This window comes from Papio anubis, chromosome 2, assembly GCF_008728515.1.
Source record: "Papio anubis isolate 15944 chromosome 2, Panubis1.0, whole genome shotgun sequence".
In the NCBI taxonomy this organism is placed as follows: Eukaryota; Metazoa; Chordata; class Mammalia; order Primates; family Cercopithecidae; genus Papio; species Papio anubis.
Window position 1 is genome coordinate 113,599,509 of NC_044977.1, and position 19,129 is coordinate 113,618,637.

At 45.3% G+C, this 19,129-nt stretch overlaps 1 pseudogene; it reads left to right on the plus strand.

The window, feature by feature from the left end:
• Positions 1-644: 644 nt before the first annotated feature.
• LOC101008577 lies at positions 645-1,924 on the plus strand (annotated as a pseudogene).
• The last annotated feature ends 17,205 nt before the right edge of the window (positions 1,925-19,129 follow it).

Genomic DNA, 19,129 nt, shown 5'->3' on the forward strand with positions numbered 1-19,129 from the left:
CCACTGCACTCCAGCCTGGGCGACAAAGTGAGACTTGGTCTCAAAAAATAAATAAATAGTCCGGGTGCAGTGGCACACGCCTGTAATCCCAGAACTTTGGGAGGCCGAGGGAGGCAGATCACCTGAGGTCAGGAGTTTGAGACCAGCCTGACCAACTTGGAGAAACCCCATCTCTACTAAAAACACAAAATTAGCCAGGCGTGGTAGTTGGGTAGTAATCCCAGCTACTCGGGAGGCTGAGGCGGGAGAATCGCTTGAATCTGGGAGGTGGAGGTTACAGTGAGCTGAGATCATGCCATTGCACTCCAGCCTGGGCAACAAGAGTGAAACTCCATCTCAAAAAATAAATAAATAATAAATAAATAAAAGTTTAAAAATAAAAAATAATAATTGGATTGTTTGTAAAACAAAGAAAGGATAAATGCTTGATGTGATGATACCCCATTTAACTGATATGATTATTATGAATTATATACCTGTATCAAAATATCTCATGTACCTCGTAAATATATACACCTACTATGTACCCACAAAAATTTCAAAACACAAAATAAAATGAACCAAGGACTTTAGCAGATGCATCACTAAAGAAGATTTAGGCTCTATCACCTGCCACCACTGCCAGGGCCAAAGTGGTTCACTGAGCTGTGAAGACAGATTTCAGATGCTGGGAACTCACGCCCCCAATCTCAGATGCTGTGTCCAGCAAAGGCTTCGTGGTTCTGGCCTACAGTGGCAGGCTGGACACCTCCTGCATCTTGTTGTGGCTGAAGGAACAAGGCAATGACATCAGTACCTACCTGGGCAACACCAGCCAGAAGGAAGACTTCGAGGAAGCCAGGCACTGAAGCTTCGGGCCAAAAAGGTGTTCATTGAGGATGTCAGCAGAGAGTTTGTGGAGGAGTTCATCTGGCTGGCCATCCAGTCCAGTATGCTGTATGAGGACTACTACCTCCTGGGCAGCTCTCTCCCCAGGCCCTGCATCACCCACAAACAAGTAGAAATCACCCAGCAGGAGGGGGCCAAGTGTGTGTCCCATGGCACCACGGGTAGGGGCAATGATCAAGTCCGATTCAGCTCACCTGCTACTCGCTGGCCCCCCCAGATGAAGGTCATTGCTCCCTGGAGGATGTCCGAGTTCTACAATCAGTTCAAGGGCCGCAACAATCTGATGGAATATGCAAAGCCACACGGGATTCCCATCCCAGTCACTCCCAGGAACCCGTGGAGCATGGATGAGAACCTCGTGCACATCAGCTATGAGGCTGGAATCCTGGAGAGCCCCAAGAACCAAGCGCCTCCAGGTTGCTGCATGAAGACCCAGGACCCATCTAAAGCGCTCCCAAAAACCCTGACATTCTCGAGATTGAGTTCACAAAAGGGGTCCTGGTGAAGGTGACTAATGTCAAGGATGGCACCATCCACCAGACCTCCTTGGAGCTCTTCGTGTACCCGAACGAAGTCGTGGGCAAGCACCGTGTTGGCCGTATTAGCATCATGGAGAACCGCTTCATTGGAATGAGGTCCCGAGGTATCTACAAGACCCCAGCAGGCACCATCCTTTACCATGCTCATTTAGACATTGAGGCGGTCACCAGGAAGTGTGCAAAATCAAACAAGGCCTGGACTTGAAATTGGCTGAGCTGGTGTACACCGGTTTCTGGCACAGCCCTGAGTGTGAATGTGTCCGCCACTGCATCACCAAGTCCCAGGAGTGAGGAGAAGGGAAAGTGCAGGTGTCTGTCCTCAAGGGCCAGGTGTATATCCTCTGTGGGAGTCCCCTCTGTCTTTCTACAATGAGGAGCCGGTGAGCATGAATGTGCAGGGCAATTAGGAGCCAATCGATGCCACCGGGTTCATCCACATCAATTCCCTCAGGCTAAAGGAATATCACCATGTCCAGAACAAGGTCACTGCCAAATAGACCCCTCTACAATGAGGAGCTGGGGCCTCCTCACTTTGCAGATCCCCCAAGTACCGGCACCAATAGTTGTGATAATTTGTAACTGTGGCTTGTTCTCCCTAGCTGGTAGCAGACTGGGGCTGCCAGCCTCCAGTTTTGTTTCCTGGTCCCCCTGAAGCCTGCAAAAGTGGTCAGCGAAGGGAAGGGGGAGAGGCAGCTGCAGTGGGGAGCCATAAAATGACAATTTTTAAAATATACATTTATAAAAGAAGAAGATCTACGAGAAGATAAGCCTATGAAAGATGCTCCACATCATATGTCATCAGGGAAATACAAATTAAAACAACGATGAGATACGCACCTATTACAATGACCAAAACCTGGAAGGCTGAAAACACCAAATACTGGCAAGAATGTGGAGCAAGAGGACTCTCCGTCACTGCTGGTGGAAATGCAAATCGGTACAGCCACTTCGGAAGGCAGTTTGCAGTTTCCAACAAAACTAGACATATTCTTACCATACACTTCAGCCGTCATGCTCTTTGGTAGTGACCCAAATGAACTGAAAACTTATGTCCACATAAGAACTTGGCTCACCGCAACCTCTGCCTCCCGGGTTCAAGCGATTCTCCTGCCTCAGCCTCCCAAGTAGCATCACTGTCTTGGCCAGACTGGTCTCAAACTCCTGACCTAAGGTGATCCGCCTGCCTTGGCCTCCCAAATTGTTGGGATTACAGGTGTGAGCCACTAAGCCCTGCCAAGATGTATTTCAGTAGGTGAATAGATAAATAAACTCTGGTACATCCAGACAATGGAACATTATTTAGCTCTAACCAGAAATGAGCTATCAAGCATGAAAAGACATGGAGGAAACTTAAATGCATATTACTAAATGAAAAACACCAATCTGCAAAGGCTACATATTGTATGATTCCAACGATATGACATTCTGGGAAAGGCAAAACTACAGAGACAATAAAAAGATTAGTGGTTGTCAGGAGTTGGGGATTAGGGGGAGGATAAACAGGCAGAGCACAGAGAATTTTTAGAGCAGTGAAAATAATCTGTAAAATTCAATAGTGTTGAATAATTCAAGGCATGTCATGCATTTGTCCAATCCCATAGAATGTACAACACCCTCATACGCAACTATCAACTTTGGGTAATAACGGTGTGTCAGTGTAGGTCCGTCGACGGGAACTACTGTTCCACTATGGTAGGGGATGTTGATAATGGAAGAGGCTATGCATGTGTAGGGGAAGGGAGTATATGGAAAATCTCTGTACCTTTCTCTCAATTTTGCTGTAAACTTAAAAATGTTCTGGCATTATGGTGGCTGCACTGCAATCCCAGCACTTTGGGAGGCGGAGACGGGCGGATCACCTGAGGTCTGGAGTTTGAGACCAGCCCTGACCCAACATAGGAAGCTATCTCCACTAAAAATACAAAAATTAGCCAAGCGTGGTGGTGCATCCCGTGTCCAGCCTGGGAGGCCTGAGGCAGAATCACTTGAACCCAGGAGGCAGAGGCTGCAGTGAGCTGAGACCAGCGCACTGCACCTCCAGCCCTGGGCAACGAACAAAACTCTGTCTCAGAAAAAAAAAAAAAAAAGTAAAAGGACATGATTAGAGAAAATTCAAACAGCACAAGTCACCAAATTCCTAAAGGAGTGATATCTATAGTTGCCTATCAACGTGTTAATGTAGCTGTGGTGGTGTGGAACACCCAACACCTACCTGGGAACCAAACAATTCCAATAACTAATCCTCCTTTTAATTCCTAGAGTTGTTGCTTTTCTTTCCCACACCTTTTTTTACTCTCCCTCCCTCCTGGAGGAGGAGCTGAGACATCTGCAGATACACCTTCCTGGGAAGGTAATCGGCTAGGTCGGCTAGGGTTTAAAGTCCAGCCCAAGCCCTCATCCTTATCTCATTGTCAATTGTCTTATGAGGAAATAGTCCAGGCACAATAGCGTCTTCTCTTCTTCCAGGTCATGAGTTATTTCCTTATAGATCTTTTCTAACCAGTCTTACCCTTAAAACAAGAGCTGAAGAGCAAACCTGTGCCATTCTTGATGTGAGATGGGGAAGATTTGGAGGTACTGACCTGTGAAGTTTCCATTAATATGTAGCCATGAGCAGTGGCTCACGCCTGTAATCCCAGTGCTTTGGGAGGCTGAGGTGAGTGGATCACCTGAGGTCAGGAGTTTGAGACCAGCCTGGCCAACATGGTGAAACTCCGTCTCTACTAAACACAAAAAATTAGCCGGGCGTTGTGGCTCATGCCTGTAATCCCAGCTACTTGGGAGGCTGAGGCAGGAAAATCACTTGAACCCCGGAGGTGGAGGTTGCAGTGAACCAAGATTGAGCCATTGTACTCCAGCCTGGGTGACAGAGTGAGAGCCCATCTCAAAAAAAGAAAAAACGAAGGAATTATTCTCCTCATATAGTTGAGCATAAATTCAGCTAGCATGGACTTGGGGATCTGCTAACAGGCCTCCATAATATGTGCACAATATGTCCATCCACAATGCATAAATATGGAGTGCATACTGGGAATTACCTGCCTAACACGTCTTTTCTAAGAATATATTTCTTCCCCACCCCTACTCTCACAACTCCCACTCAGGTACATTTTTACCATAGGAGTCATTCTACACATACCTTAAGGCCCTGTTCCCCGGTCGTTGTTCATTCATCCACAGGTTAGCACTGGACTTAAGCTGGGCCACAGTCCTTCTTTGTGGCTCATAGCCTAGGGATGACGGGCAAGTTGAACTAATCTCTCTTCACTGGCTCCACATTTATTAATAGATATGAACTCACATGCTCCTGGCAAGCTGAGAGAAGAAAGCCACTCTGAAATGAGAGAGTGAAGCCAACATTCAGAGGGGAACATGAGATGAGAAGAATCCTGACAACCTTCTAGTGTCTGGCTTTCAGCATTCAGAACCCAGCTGCATCTCTGCTCTTCCTGTGTCTTCATTATTCAATTATTCCTAGAATTCTATTTTAAAAACAAAAAACAGATCAAAAGAAAATACTGGAATCAGTTGAGCACCGTGGCTCACGCCTATAATCCCAGCACTTTGGGAAGCCAAGGCGGGCAGATCACCTGAGGTCAGTAGTTCCAGGCCAGCCTGACCAACATGGAGAAACTCCATCTCTACTAAAAATACAAAATTAGTCTGGCGTAGCAGCAGGCATCTATAATCCCAGCTACTAGGGAGGCTGAGGCAGGAGAATCACTTGAATCCAGGAGGCAGAGGTTGCGGTGAGCCCAGATTGCGCCACTGCACTCCAGCCTGGGCAACAAGAGCGAAACTCCGTCTCAAAAAGCAAAAAAAAAAAAAAAAAAAAAAAGAAAATACTAGAATCCTTCTAATCAATTGCCCTTCTTGCATGAGGTAGTTTATGTTGGGTTTCTAACATCTACAACAAAAAGTTCCTAAAAATTATATAGAATGTGGTGCTCTTCAGTGCTCAGATTGTGTGCTAATGAGACATCACCTGATCACTGGGAGAAGAAAGTGAGATAATGAACACAGGAATGCTTTGTCAGCTGTACAACATGATTCACCAATGACTCTTCTGAAGCCCTTACATTCAACTGACTGAAAATAAAAATTTCTGCTTAAAGACCAAAGGGTTTGCCAAGCTTTATAATTTTCTTATTTTTTCATACTTTTTGTAATATCACTTTTTTTGAAATCTTGAGAATTACCCAGTCTCCTTTAGATTAATAGAACCTTGACTACAGAACCAATGCATGTTACATAGGCACAATAATACCATTTGCAGAATGGCCAGCTGTGGCACTTTCGCACCCCTAATGCCTGGACTCTTAGGGATCTGTGAAGTGGGCAAGACATTCTAGGGCTATTTTTAGCATTTTGAAATCTCTAGCCGGGTGCAGTGGCTCACGCCTGTAATCCCAACACTTTGGAAGGCCGAGATGGGTGGATCACAAGGTCAGTAGTTCAAGACCAACCTGGCCAACATGGTGAAACCCCATCTCTACTAAAAATACAAAAAATTAGCTGGGCGTGGTGGCAGGCACCTGTAATCCCAGCAGCTCCGGAGGCTGAGGCAGAGAATTGCTTGAACCGGGGAAGCAGAGGTTGCAGTAAGCCGAGATCAAGCCACTGCACTCCAGCCTGGGCGACAAAACAAGACTCTGTCTCAAAAAAAAAAAAAAAAAAAAAAAAAAAACTCTAACGACAATTGTACTTGCACGATATATCTGTTTATACAAGTTAACCATAACATCATATTTCTTTGCTTTGTGCTAAAATTAGATCAATTCAGTCTGCCAACGACTAGCTCATGTTGCCCAAGTTCTAATTGGCTGTTGACGATACCTCTGGCATTGCTCTGGTGAAACTTGTGGATCAGACTGTTATCAGGTGGTAATATCCAAACAATACCCATAGTAGAATAGACCTGCAGGGGAGCACAGGGGTGAACAGCTGAAACTAAGGAACCTGTGGCAGTGAATATTGCCTATACATTGCTATGTTTACATATCACTGTGAATGAGATAAATATGTTTCTATTTGCTAGGAAAAGGTGTTCAAAACATGAGATAAAAGGGGAGAACAGGTTGGGTACAGCGGCTCATGCCTGTAATCCTAGCACTTTGGGAGGCCGAGGTGGGCAGATCACGAGGTCAGGAATTCGAGACTATCCTGGACAACATGGTGAAACCCCATCCCTATTAAAAATACAAAAATTAGCCAGGCGTGGTGGTGTGCACCTGTAATCCCAGCTATTGGGGAGGCTGAGGCAGGAGAATTGCTTGAACCCAGGAGGTGGAGGTCGCAGTGAGCCGAGATCACACCACTGCATTCCAGTCTGGGTGATAGAGCAAGACTTCATCTCAAAAAAAAAATGGGTGGTAGGGGAAAACAACAAGGGGCCTTGGGTGAGGAATGGTAACTTCTGGTCTACGATACTATCTAGGATGGTGGCTCCCTTGGCGTAGTCCCTAGAATACTGATTCTGGGGTATTTTTTTTTTTTTTTTTTGACGCAGGCCATTCTCCTGCCTCAGCCTCCCGAGTAGCTGGGACTACAGGCGCCCGCCACCTCGCCCGGCTAGTTTTTTGTATTTTTTAGTGGAGACGGGGTTTCACCATGTTAGCCCATGTTGGGATGGTTTCGATCTCCTGACCTCGTGATCCGCCCGTCTCGGCCTCCCAAAGTGCTGGGATTACAGGCTTGAGCCACCGCGCCCGGCCGATTCTGGGGTATTATAAAGAGTTACAAAAATAAGAGTTACATGTTTTTTTAAAGGGATATACTCACTATACTTGGGCAACACGGAGTCAAACAAATTTGTTTGTTTTTTTGCACGATTTCTCAGAGCCTTTAACACCTTTGCACTTGGTGAATCTCCAAGAGGAAGTTAAAGTGTCTCCCAGACTTATCTGACCATAGAACCCTTCTTGTTTGAGGCATGTAATGAGACTAGTATTCTATGAAATAGACTTTGGGAAAAGCTGGTCTAAAAAACACTCATTGAGTGCTTCCTATGTTTAGGACCTAGCCCACATAGACATTGCCAAACAGAGCTGGCTCTGTCAGTTGGCAGAGTCACCTCACCTACCACCTAAAGAGCTCTTCTACCTCCCATCAAACCACCTTCATTTCTGTCATTAAAATGTCATATCGGCCAGGTGTGGTGGCTCACGCCTGTAATCCCAGTGCTTTGGTAGGCCGAGGAGAGTGGATCACCTGAGGTCAGAAGTTCAAGACCAGCCTGGCCAACATGGTGAAACCCCGTCTCTACTAAAAACACAAAAATTAGCCAGGCTTGGTGGTGTGCCTGTAATCCCAGCTACCTCGGTTGAGGTGGGAGAATTGCTCGAACCTGGGAGGCAGAGACTGCAGTGAACTGAGATCGCGCCACAGCACTCCAGCCTAGCCAACAGAGCAAGATGCTATCTCAGAAAAAATAAATAAATTAATTAATAAATAATAAATAAAGTGCCATGTCTTTGGTTTTTTGCTAATACTTTTGCTAATCTAGTGCCCAATATAAATGCTCCTCAGAAGATGCGTCAAATTTCCTCAATTATTTCCAGGGCAAAAAATACCTCTAATAGCAGAGCAGGGTGAATTAATAACCCGGAGTAAACTAAGTCCGTAGCAGCCAAATACTCAACATTTCCCAGTCTCCAGCTGGATTCCAACATTCTACACCATAATATATCCGTTTGCTTTAATATACACTGTTTTGTTTGTTGCTGTTGTTGTTGTTGTTTTGAGACGGAGTCTCACTCTGTCACCTAGGCTGGAGTACAGTGGTGTGGTCTCGGCTCACTGCAACCTCCACCTCATGGGCTCAAGCGGTTCTCCTGCCTCAGCCTCCCAAGTAGCTGGGATTACAGGCACCTATCAATATGCCTGGCTAATTTTTATACTTTTGGTGGAGACACGGTTTCACCATGTTGGCCAGGCTGGTCTCGAACTCCTGACCTCAGGTGATCCTTCTGCCTTGGCCTCCCAAAGTGCTGAGATTACAGGTGTGAGCCATGGCGCCTGACCAATATACACTGTTTTAAATGATTTGGCAGCAAATAGAGTAGGTACTGTGATAATATGCACCAAGTCATAGCCTGTGGCTGTAGGTAACCCTGTGACACATTGTCCAGCTGGCTGAGAGACAGGTGTTGGGGAGGGGGCATGGGTGAGACTTCAAGGAGGAAGTCAGAGTCCCCTTGAGAGGGGAAAGACACTGGAAGGGGTGGTAGGTGAGTACCAAGGCATGAGTACAAAGCAGGAAGATGGCCAGGTGCGGTGGCTCACACCTGTAATCCTACCACTTTGAGAGGCTGAGCTGGGTGGATCACTAGGTCAGGAGTTCAAGACCAGCCTGGTCAAGATGGTGAAACCCTGTCCCTACCAAAAACACACAAATTAGCCAGGCGTGGTAGCAGGTGCCTGTAATCCCAGCTACTTGGGAGGCTGAGGCAGAAAATTGCTTGAACTAGGGAGGTAGAAGTTGCAGTGAGCCGAGATTGCACCACTGCACTTCAGCCTGGGCGACAGAGCAAAACTCCGTCTCAAAAAAAAAAAAAAAAAAAAAAAGCGGGACGATGCGCCTGTAATTGTGTGCAGCCTCATTCAAGTGGGAAGTGGCACTGCCACAGCCAGTACTTGAAGCGGTGGTGGATCCTTCCTCAGCAGGCTCTATTTCCCCTTCCCTCCTTCCGATAAGGAAGGCCGCTCCGTGCCCACAGTAACCTTTTCCATGCTTCCTTTTTCCTTTTCTATTCCTTAACTTCATTTTTGTTATCCCCTCCACCCATTTTCTTTATTATTTTCTCTTCTACTCTCCCCTAGTCCACGTAAGATTTACCATTGTCTAGGGGTGGGGGGATGGGCAGATAAGGGTGACCAGGATCAAAGATGTGCCATCTCTTTGTGATGAAGGAAACAATTTCAGTTCTTTTAATTTCATTCCATGAGATCTAAATGGATACGAACACAGTGGTGAAGAGCAGGGGGAATAACATTTGGCCACCTTTTCTTCCACTCAGTAATTACTGGTATTGATGCCAGTGTTGGAAGGCGGCTTTTGACATCATCAAGTTCTGGTGGTTTTCAAGCTTTTGAAATTGAGGAACACTGTCGAATCAACTTATCTCGGTTTTTGTTTGCTTTTTTTTTTTTTTTTTTTTTTGAGACAGTCTCGCCGGGTGGAGTGCAGTGGCACAATCTTGGCTTACTGCAACCCCTGCCTCCCGGGTTCAAGCGATTCTCCTGCCTCAGTCTCCCGAGTAGCTGGGATTACAGGTGCCTGCCACCACGCCTGGCTACTTGTTGTATTTTTAGTAGAGACGGGGTTTCACCATATTGGCCAGACTCGTCTCGAACTCCTGACCTCGTGATCTGTCCTTCTCAGCCTCCCAAAGTGCTGGGATTACAGGCGTGAGCCATTGCACCTGGCCTAAAATCAACTTATTTGTAACAAAGAAAAATAGTTTTGTTTGTTTGTTTGTTTGTTTGTTTTAGTGTATGGATGTAACTATTATATTAAATATTCAGGACCCATGAAACACAGCAGAAAAAAATCTTCATCTATGTCTCCCTTCTGTCCCTGCATGCCCATTCTCTGAGGCTGCTATTTGTCTTTGGATGGAATTTAGTGCCAGCCTTTTCTGGTCCCTTTTAGATCTAAAAAAGAAAAAAGGACAGCCGGCTGTGGTAGCTCACACCTGTAATCCCAGCACTTTAGGAGGCCAAGGTGGGCAGATCACCTGAGGTCAGGAGATCGAGACCAACCTGACCAACCGGGAGAAACCCTGCATCTACTAAAAATACAAAAATCAGCCGGGTGTGGTGGCATGCGCATGTAATCCCAGCTACTTGGGAGGCTGAGGCAGGAGAATCGCTTGCCCCTGGGAGGCAGAGGTTGTGGTGAGCCAAGATCATGCCATTGCACTCCAGCCTGGGCAACAAGAGTGAAACTCCATCTCAAAAAAAAGAAAAAGAAAAAAGGAAAGTCCTTTGCCCACTGTATTCCCTCAGTTTCAGTTCAGTTATTAATCCAATGAGTCCATTGGAATGAAAACTCTCAGCTCCTTTCAAAATTTATGCTCCTCTGCTCCCCAGTTAGCACTGCCTCAGGCTAAGCTCCAGCAATGAGAAAGGGAAAGGAGCTTTGGGTTGCTTTATTCTTATTCTATTTTTTTTTTTCTTTTTTTTTTTTTTGGTACAGGGCCTTGCTCTGTCACCCAGGCCAGAGTGCAGTGGTGTGACTGCTGTAGCTCACTGCAACCTCTGCCTCCCAAGCTCAAGTCAACCTCCCACCTCAGCATCCTACAGGCTATGCCACCACACCCAGCTAAGTTTTGCATTTTTTGTAGAAGATGGGGTTTTGCCATGCTGCCCAGGCTGGTCTCAAACTCCTGGGTTCAAGCCATCCACCCACCTCGGCCTCCCAAAGTGCTGGGATTACTAGCGTAAGCCACTGTGCCTGGCCTAGAGTATGTGCAGGCCAGAAACTGTCTCCTCCTGGTTTACAACCCGACGTCCCCAATAAACCTCTCCTTTCTACTATTTAGCCATCAAGATGGTCTTTTGGAAGATAACTCTTTCTCTCATGGGTTCTAGGGAGACTCTCACTTCTATGACTTTCACTTTCATAAGTGGATGTCTTCAAGATGGATGACTGAGTCTTCCATGAGTTTCTACCTCCGACCTTTCTCAAACTCCTGACTTTTTTTTTTTTTTTTTTTTTTTTTTGAGACGGAGTTTCGCTCTTGTCACCCCAGGCTGCAGTGCAATGGCACAATCTCAGCTTACTGCAACCTCCGCCTCCTGGGTTCAAGAGATTCTCCAGCCTTGCCTCCTGAGTAGCTGGGATTACAGGCATGCACCACCACACCCGGCTAATTTTGTATTTTTAGTAGAGACAGGGTCTCACCATGTTGGCCAAGTTGGTGTCCAACTCCTGACCTCAGGTGATCCACCTGCCTCAGCCTCCCAAAGTGCTGGGATTACAGGTGTGAGCCACCACGCCCAGCTCCTCCGGCCTTTCTCTACTGAGGTCTCCTTGCTCTCCTAGGTAGCTCTCTGAGGTAGAATCTAAGGTAACCCCCCAGGCTAGCTCTTTCTCTTTCTTAGTTTGTATCTGGTCCACAGAAACATGCCCCTTTGGCCTTTCACACAAAGGGAGTACAGTTACTTTCTCAATTACAGTCCTCCAGGCCACGTCTACAGCCTCCTGCTCCAGATCTCTTAAGATGGAACCAATCAAATACTGGTCCACTGGTTCCCCTCACACTGCAGGGGACACAAATCAAGTACTCTAAGTGATCAGGGGAAGCCCTTTTCACTGGTCATAGGGCAAGAAAAAGCACCCCCTTTTCCCTGCTTCAAGGAGAAATGGTACTAACAGCACACTGACAACTCTCTGTAAAGATCTAAAAATCTTCCCATTTGCAACTCCAGTCTTGTTTTATTCCAAAGTGGGTGACAATTGCAAAACTAATTTTCAGGCCAGACACGGTGGCTCACCCCTGTAATCCCAGCACTTTGGGAGGCCGAGTCAGGCAGATCACCTGAGGTCGGGAGTTCGAGACCAGCCTGGAGGATAGAGCGAGACTTTGTCTCAAAAAAAAATAAAAAATTAAAAATAACTAGTTTTTGACATCTTTTTGTTGGTTCTGCCCAATAGCTTTCTCCTACGATATGTTTTGAGTTCACATTTATAACATTTGAACTAAGATAACATTTAGATGAACTCTAAATATTCAGGAATTTGAAAATATTAAAAATCGAAAGTAAGAGTTAAAAATGATTGCTGCCAGGCATGGTGGCTCATGCCTATAATCCCAGCATTTTGGGAGGCTGAGACAGAAGGATCACTTAAGCCCAGGAGTTTGAGACCAGCCTGGGTAGCAAAACATGATCCTGTTTCTACAAAAAAGAAATTTTAAATTAGCTGGGCTTGGTGGCGCAAGCCTGTACGTAGTCCCAGCTACTCTGGAGGCTGAGGCAGGAGGAGTCCTTGAGCCCAGGAATTTGAGGTTACAGTGAGCTGATCACATCACTGCCCTTTAGCATGGGGGACAGAGAGAAACCCTATCTCAAAAATCAATAAATAAATAAAAATAAAAGATTGCTGTGGTCAAAGGTCAGCCTCCACCTCCATGAAATCAGTCAGGCATTTGCAGAATCTTTGAAATACCTGCATGGAGTCATCCCTCTTGACAAACACTAATCTTGTTCAGGTTTTTGCGATTTGAGATGAGTAACCTGAGGCCTAGATGAGTTAACAGATTTACAGAGGATCACATAGTGATGGGCAGCAAAATAATGACCAAAAAATGGTGCCTGGATGCCTATTCCTGTAAATTGATTGCCACTTGTGACCAGATTCCATGACCCTTTCTTTTTTTTTTTTTTTTTTTTTTTTGAGACGGAGTCTCGCTCTGTCACCCAGGCTGGAGTGCTGTGGCCGGATCTCAGCTCACTGCAAGCTCCGCCTCCCGGGTTCACACCATTCTCCTGCCTCAGCCTCCTGAGTAGCTGAGACTACAGGCGCCCGCCACCTCACCCGGCTAGTTTTTTGTATTTTTTAGTAGAGACAGGGTTTCACCGTGTTAGCCAGGATGGTCTCGATCTCCTGACCTCGTGATCCGCCCGTCTCGGCCTCCCAAAGTGCTGGGATTACAGGCTTGAGCCACGGCGCCCGGCCGATTCCATGACTCTTAGAGAGAGGTATGTACATATTGGGCAGCCCCTGTGGCTCTACAGTCAGAAACCTGGCTTCAAATCCTGGCTCCTTCATGTACCCCTTGAGTGATCCTGGGCAAATCTGTTATCTTCTCTAAGTCTTGGTTTTCTGTATGTAAAATGACATTGATACTGGTATAAAGAACAAAATGGGTAATTTATAGGAAAGTACTTTTGAAACTGCTACGTGTTAGGTGAATGCTATGGTTGTTATTATTATGGTATTGGGAGTGGAGATAACCATGGTTTCTTCAGGATAACCTTAGTTTTAGAATTATTATGAGACTTATCATAAGATCGCTAATTTATAATGGCGTTTAGTCATAAGAAATGCATAATCTAGGCCGGGCACCCAGGCGCGGTGGCTCACGCCTGTAATCCCAGCACTTTCGGAGGCCAAGGCGGGTGGATCACCTGAGGTCGGGAGTTTGAGACCAGTCTGATCAACATGGTGAAACCTAGTTTCTACTAAAAATACAAAAATTAGCGGGGCGTGGTAGCAGACGCCTGTAATCCCAGCTACTCAGGAGACTGAGGCAGGAGAATCACTTGAACCCAGGAGGCAGAGGTTGTGGTGAGTCGAGATTGCACCACTGTACTCCAGCCTGGGTAACAGAGCAGAACCCCATCTCAAAAAAAAAAAAAAAACCAGAAATACATAATCTAAATAAGTTCCGAAAGTTAGTTTTCCATATAACCTTCATGCAATTGTAAGTCTATACAACCTTGCCTATTAAAAAAGAATTTTAGGCAGGGCACAGTGGCTCATGCCTATAATTCCAACACTTTGGGAGGCCGAGGAGGGCAGATCAGAAGGTCAGGAGTTTGAGACTAGCCTAGCCAATATGGTGAAACCCTGTCTCTACTAAAAATACAAAAAAAAATTAGCCCGGCCTGGTGGCGCATGCCTGTAATCCCAGCTACTCGGGAGGCTGAGGCAGGAGAATTGCTTGAACCCAGGAGGTGGCGGTTGCACTGAGCTGCCACTGCACTCCAGCCTGGGCAACAGAGAGAGACTTTGTCTCAATAAATAAATAAATAAACAAATAATTTTAAAGAGAGTAGAAAGCATGTGTTACACTAATGTTATGATGTTAAAGAACAGTAAAGGAAATATACATTTTGTGTATATTCAAAAGCTGAGTAAAACAGCTAGATAAATAAACAAATTGAGATTACAAGACATCACGAAAGAAGGCACAGATGTCACCACGGGCCTGGGCAAAACAGTAACCAAAGCAAGAAGATATTTGCCTGCCACCAGGCTGTGGAAGAGGACAGTCTTTCTCTGAGGAATCTCTGTAATAGGCCACAAGGCACCCACTTCAAAGTCACATGGTGCCTGAAAGAGTCTCTGACACACAGAGGAAAAATGCACACCAGGTGGCTCCCCCAACAGGAGTTCCTGGAACTAATCAATGTCAAAGGCACGGAGAAAGTCAGGGCAGGTCAAGGAGTGTCTTACTGAGGCTCAGAGGGAAGGCCGCTGGCAGAGGCTTCTTCCCCGAGCAGGAAACCACGCCCTTTATCCCTGCTTGATCTCTTTGGATTGCAAAATATATGCAATGCTCTTGTCTGACCTAAGAGCCCTTCAGAAAGAGGGAAGGGTGGGAGGGAGGAGGAGCACTCAACGGGGGAAAAACTTTAATCTTCTTTGTTACCATTTTCTGAGAGAAGTGAGAGAGATCAAAGGCAAGGGTTTCACTTAGACTGGAAAGCTGTAGTTACCATCTACTTTCAGCCTTCTATAGGGGAGTGCATGGCCAATCTTAAATTTGTTTTTATTTACGTTCAGTAAAAGCAAGAGGAGCAAGTTTGGAATTAACCATGAGCACTGACCTAAATGATCCACATGTGGAAGATGAATGCCTTGTGCAGCATGATGCAATATTATACAGGTAAACCAAAGGGTGTGGTGGCCAACAGGCAGTCCAGATCCCTTTATCTCTGCTGCTTCAAGCTACTTTATCTTGCATATTTTCTCAACATAATCATACATGCATATGCTAAATCATTTGTGTTGGCTGCTACAATGTAAAAAGAACATGTTCAAAGGAGGCACACTGATTTTATTTTATTTTTTACTTAAAGAGTTTTTTCCTGAGCAGTGGCTCACGCCTGTAATCCCAGCACTTTGGGAGGCTGAGGCAGGCAGATGACTTGAGGTCAGGAGTTCGAGACCAGCATGGCCAACATGGTGAAACCTCATCTTTACCAAAAATACAAAAATTAGCTGGGCGTGGTGATGCATGTCAGTGATCCCAGCTACTTGGGAGGCTGAGGCAGGAAAATGACTTGAACCCAGGAGGCGGAGGTTGCAGTGAGCCGAGATTGCGCCACTGCACTCCAGCCTAAGCAACAGAACAAGACTCCTTCTCAAAAAAAAAAAAAGCCGGGTGCAGTGACTCACACCTGTAATCCCAGCACTTTGGGAGGCCAAGGTGGGTGGATCACTTGAGGTCAGGAGTTCAAGACTGGCCTGACCAACATGTTGAAACCCCGTCTCTACTAAAAATACAAAATTAGCCAGGTGTGGTGGCAGGCGCCTGTAATCCCAGCTACTTGGGAGGCTGGGGCAAAAGAATCACTTAAATCTGGGAGATGAAGGTTGCCATGAGCCAAGATCGCACCACTGCACTCCAACCTAGGCAACAAGAGCAAGACTCCGTCTCAAAAAAAAGAAAAAAAAAAGACTTTTCCTTGAGTACTATGTTAGAGAGGCTCTGAGGACCATCTCTCTACTAGTCTACGAGTCTAGTTGTCCACGAGTCTAGTCATTCTACTCTGAAAGGCTAAACTTGGCTTAGCCCAGGTACCGTGCAGTTCATTCAGTGCATTTGGGAGAGTCCTGAGCATCCAGGCAGGACATGATGAGTGCAATTGAATGAAAATGGAAAGAGCAATGAGCATTCTGGAAAATGGCCTTGAGATTAAATCAGTGTTCAGTCAGCATCCATTTGCCAAGCTGGGGGTGAACTCTGGATATCCTCTGGATTCATCAGACTTCACTGAGCCATTATCTTCCCTCTGTGACTATGAGCCTGTCCACCGGAGATCTGTGCTCCCCCAGGGAAGGAACCTGGTTCCTGGAACATAGTACTGGCTCAACAGACATTGAACTGTTTGATCATCAAATCCTAAATGTATTTTTTGTCTAACCATTTTCCCTTAATTTACTTCCTAACTCCCCCAGGGACTACTGCTATATAGTCAGGAATGAGTGAATGAATGAATAAATGGATATGTTAATAAACATATTATTTGTTGTCTGATTATACATAAAAGCATTTGTATAGTTTGTGAATGTAATAGTGTTTTCTTCCTAATGTTGTTTGCTTGAATATGGTGCCGTTATTCATTATGATAAATGTATCTTTACATTTTTAAGACTTTGTGCTATTTACAAAATGCTTTCACATACATTATCTTATTTACTCTTCACAGCAGTACTGCAAAGTAGATATTATTGTCTCCCAGTTTAGATAAGATAGGTGATTTGTCCAAAGTACGCAATGAGCACAGAGCTGGACTTGAACCCAAATTTTGCCACACAGGCCTATAGCAGTCCTTTTCCCTAGATTGAAAGGTGAGTAAGCAGGCAAAGGTTATATTCATTTGTAAACGGATGCTTGTTTCTAAAGATATAGCAGAGCATGCACTGCCCACATAGGGGAAGTGCCATCTCTAAACTCCTGGCAGGCTCTCCCACCAAGCACCTGGCTTGTCTCTGGCTACACCTGCTTTTGAATGCACAGCTGGCCTTATGCCAAGTCACTCAACAGAACTTACATTTGGCTATAGCTACTTGATACTAAAACAACCAGTGAAAAGGAAGAAACTTCAGGTAATTAACCAGTTATTATTTTGTCTACACAATGACAACCTTTGGGGTTGATTTTTTGTCTTTAAGTTAAGTTGCTATATTCATGGAAATACCACAATTATTTCTTCTCCACTTGAATGTCAGTCCACAACAAGGAAGCCAGCAGGCTTGAACAGCAGGAGTCAATATTTAAAAACTAGGTCTCAAAATGTAGCCTGCGTCCTAAGGCTCCTACTGGTGCTCTTTTCTGTGCTAATGATCTCTGTTGTTGGCATTGCTGCTGAAGACACACTTAGTATCCTAGAGCTGTAAGGACCTTTGCAATCATTTAGTGCAGTAGTTTTCAAATTTCAAAAAAGTGGTACTGAATATTTTATTTAAATGAAATCTAACATTGAAGCCCAATCAACAAAACAAATCCAAGCCGATTTGCTTTGGCTGAAGGGGAGATTGTGATAAACCTGAGGGAGCCTGCTATAGTTTGGATGTTTGTCCCCTCCAATGATCATGTTGAAATCTTATCCCCAATATTGGACGTGGGGCCTAATGGGAGGTGTTTAGGTCATGGGGTTAGATCTCTCATTAATAGATTGATGCCCTTTCTTAGGTGGGGTGGGGGGTGAACGGTGTGTTCTTGTTCTGTGTTCCTGTGAGAGCTGGTTGTTAAAAAGAACCTGGCCCCTCCCCCACTCTCTTGTTTCCTCTCTCGCCATGTGACCTCTGCACACACTGTTTCCCCTTAGCCTTTGGTCATGAGTAGAAGCAGCCTGAGGCCCTCACCAGAAGCAGATACTGGCACCATGCTTCTTATATAGTCTGCAGAACTGTGAGCCAAATAAACCTCTTTTCTTTACATAAAACCCAGTTTCAGTTATTATTTATTTATTATTTATGTATTTATTGGTTTGAAAGCCAGAGAAAGTCTAAGTTTCCTCTCTTCATAATCCAGAAATGTCTGGTATAAAGGAAAAAAAAATTCCATTCCTTTTTCAGCCCACAAGTTTGTAAAGGTGTGTCACTCTGTAGTCGTGCTTGACTTGCTTTAGTAGGAATGTGGCTTTAAGATGTTGATCTCTGCTCTCTCACTGACCACCAGTTCCTGACCATCCACTTCTGCTCAGGCACCCATGCTATTTGCTCTTTTCCAAAAGGGTCTCCTCCAAGTCCTTGGTTCCTTCCCAACTTGTAAGAGTACTTTATTCAACACCCCATTCCTAGCCTCCCAACGCAGCCTGGACTCAAGGACCAGCTACATTCATAGTTCACAGACTTACCCACTCTAAACTTACTGTCGTGGCTTGTTTACCTGTTTGTGTATGCCCGAGACGCTCCCTGGAAGCATCCCAACCTTCTAGTCTGCTGGGATCACCCTTTCCTTTGATATTTACATAAAACAGCTTAAGTCCCCTCCCAACTTATAAATGAGGTTTGCATCCACCCCTCCACCAACATACACACTTTGTTATAGGAAAGGTAAGTAATTAAATATTTATCTTTCAAAACACAGGGCTCATCTCATTTCCTTCCTAGAGACCATCTGGCTATAACCTGTCTCCTCACTGACCTTGACTCCAAGTCAACTCTGACTTGGTTTCTGGTTGCCTTTTTGATTGTCATGGAAAAATAGAACCACACTTTTCTCTGGAATAATGCTGTTGTTGGTGATGACAGCATCAAAAGATAGAGTCACAAAGAACACCAGGCTTCTCAGCATCACCTCATCCCCTAGTTCCCCACATATTAGTAACACAAGACTACTTTATGAACTGACTGTACTGAAGATTGGAGGACAATTAGTGGGAATATATCTACAACTAGATGCCGAATTTATTGTTTCCAGAGTCCAAGGAAAGGAGATTTTATATATATATATATATATATTTTTTTTTTGAGACAGAGTCTCACCCTGTCACCCAGGCTAGAGTGCAATGGTGCCATCTCAGCTCAGGGCAACCTCCACCTCCTGGGTCCAAGCAATTCTCCTGCCCCAGCCTCCCAAGTAGCTGGGATTACAGGTGCGTACTACCACTCCCAGCTTACTTTTTGTATTTTCAGTAGAGACGGGGTTTCACCGTATTGGTCAGGCTGGTCTCAAACTCCTGACCTCAGGTGATTCATCTGCCTCAGCCTCCCAAAGTGCTGGGATTACAGGCATGAG